Raw genomic sequence first — 2,897 nt, 5'->3', positions numbered from 1 at the left:
TTGTCTTAGGATCAAGAGCACAGTTGTGTGCAGCCCATATACAACATCTTAGTGTGACTTTAAGTCTCTGAGAAAATCTTGTTGGTTTGTTGTTAGCTTGTTTGGGTGTTTTGCCCTACCCTAAATCCTCACAACTCTTTTCTCCTACCAATTCCTCCTTCAAAATGTTGCTATTCCACCTTCCCACTTGTGGAGGTGCAGGTGCCATTCTCTTCAGACATAAAGAACACAAAACTGTAAGGGGAAGGGAAAAGGTTTAAATGCCAGCTAGGAGAAAATGAAAAATACTGCAACTAACCTGTTACCAAAGTGGTTTAATACTGCCACATTTAAGTGGATTGTTTCAGAAGAAAAACCCCAACCAGTTCTTTTTCACAACAGCATCCTGTTGAAGTCAAGCAAGTTGAATATCTCATTGCACGTGCAAAGTGTCACTAAATCCAACAAAAATCAGCTGAAAACCTGACCTTCACTTCCTACAATTGGCTGAAAATTCTCCACTGCTGGGAAGCATTCAGAAGCAGGCACTCTTTCCACTCTCCTGTGACATCGATATAACCAAAACAACTCTGCTTTTTGTCCAAAGAGCTGCCAAGAACAGGGAAATAGCACAGTTAAAAAAAAAAAAAAAGGGTATGTGTTTCCAAAAGCAGTTTTGTACATCTTCTAAAACAAAAGGCTGTGCCTGAATGTGTGCAGCGATAACACTAACACAAATAATTTCATGTCCTGATTTTGCCCTATGGAAAGCAGAAATCTCCTGTGCAGCTGGTAGGGCAGCAATCAAGCTGTTGCACAACTCAATATGCAGATCAGGCCTGAGGAAGTTCTGCTGGGATTCTCTTTGTCCTCTGTTTTTCAAGTGTGATTGAAATCTGTTTTCTCAGATTAGGAAATTGGAGAAAGGTTTTATGTTATACTTCTGAATAATTTTGAACACTGCATGACAGTCACGTGCTCTCAACAGTTGAAAATACCAGGTTCGAGCAACTCCTGCTTGGCTGCCTGCAGACTTTCAAGCTCACTGTCAAAGTTTTACTTCTCTGCTGAGTGAGGTGAGTTACTGTCCTCCTGAATCTGTCGACAGATTCCCCTGATATTCAAGTTTGTCAAAAGCTCTTTATTTTTTAAACACAGAAGACCTGATACTGGGCTAGTGGCCCTGCTCTTCCAGAACTTCCACAGGCTGGGCTCTGCTAACTTTCGACTCTGAAGCATTTGCATTTCACAGCTCGGCTTATCTGATTTCTAGTAAGGTGCAAGTTCCACCCAAAATTTTTTCCTTACTCAGGATGTTTATAATCACTCCTGGAGGCTCTTTCCCTCTGTCAAATCAGATCGACCAGTTGACCAACAGATTAAAAAATTGTTAAGGGTGGGGAGGAAGGACAGGCACACACGCACACCCACACACAAAGGCTGCAAGCACTCCACCTTTGTGCTCATATGAGCTTTGTTTCCTTGGGAATCCAGCTACTAAAACAGGCAACAGCTGTGACAAGAAATGAGATCTATCAGCAGAGGAGCAAGACTGATGATTTGCAAACATTTTGATTTGGGGATTTGCAAGACCCATCCCTATTTTAAACATGTAGGAGGAATCCATCAGGATGCATGTGTAGGGAAGTATGAACCTAGTGGGCAAGCAGACTTTTTGTAGCTTATCATCATAAGAAGTGAAGCATCATCAAGAGCCCTCTGTGCTGGGAAGTATTTATAGTATGCATCCATCTCCTTCGTGCTCATTCCTGAAGTGAGAACGCTCCTGTCCTGAGAACTCTCACACCAAGTCTCCAGTAGAGGAAACATATTTTTTACCAGGATGCAAATATCCTGAGTTTGGGAATTTGCCGCCTCTGTACCAGCAGCTACATCTGCTGCTTCTCAGATTTCTTTCCCTGGTATCAGGTGGCTTCACTATCAGATCTTTTCGGTGTACAGTTAGTGTCTCCAGTTTCCAGACCCTGTCTCCGTGTCAGCTTGCCATGCTCCCCGGCCTCCTTCCCCTGGCACACCACGTGGATGGGCACTAAGGGGAGTGGCGCGGCACCTGGTGCTGCGCTGGGGGTGGCTCCCAGTCACCTCGCCTGGAAGGAGAGCACCTGGATCCTGGCGTGCCGGGGAGGAAAGGGGCACTAAGGAGACAGGAGTGGACAGGCAGTAAGCAGAGGACACAGTCTCAAGCTGTGCCAGGGAAGGTTTCGGTTGGGCGTGAGCAGGAATTTCTTCACAGAACGAATGTCACAATTGGACATTGGGATGGGCTTACCGGGAAAGTGGTGGAGGTACCATCCCTGGAAGTGCTTAAGTGTTTTGAGTGTCCCTGGACGTGGCACTCAGTGTCATGGTCTGGTTGATATGATGGTGCTCAGCCGTAGGTTGGACCCGGTGATGTCAGAGGTCTTTTTTAACCCAACTGGCTCTGTGATTCTCTGGAAGCACCGTAGTCCTGATATGCCGGGGACGAAAGGGGCAGTAAGGAGTCCGTCGGGGGCTGAGGGGAAGGCGACATGACAGCCGTTTTGTGCGGATCTGGGCTGAGGAATGTCGCTGGATTTCTGCGGGTCCAAGCCGAGGACCACCGCTGCCCTGGAGGCGGGACACGCCGGACACCAGCGGGACGGCGGGCAAGCAACGCAGAGCTCCGCGGCTCCCCTCCGAGCGCGCCACCGCCCCGCCCTGCACTACATGTCCCGTCGTGCCGCGGGCGCTGAGGCCCCTCAACGGGGTCGCACACTAGCTGCCCACGGAGTCGCCTTCTCGGAGGCACGGCCCGGCATCGGCGCTGCCCAGATTTCGCGGGCAGCAACGTCCGAATCACGCTCCGCGCCGCCACTGCTGCGCACCGCGCCTCCTGCGCCGCGGGCGGCGGGCCGGGCTGCTGCCGCCTGTGTGGC

This window comes from Anomalospiza imberbis, chromosome 3, assembly GCF_031753505.1.
Source record: "Anomalospiza imberbis isolate Cuckoo-Finch-1a 21T00152 chromosome 3, ASM3175350v1, whole genome shotgun sequence".
In the NCBI taxonomy this organism is placed as follows: Eukaryota; Metazoa; Chordata; class Aves; order Passeriformes; family Viduidae; genus Anomalospiza; species Anomalospiza imberbis.
This window is presented reverse-complemented; position numbering follows the sequence as displayed.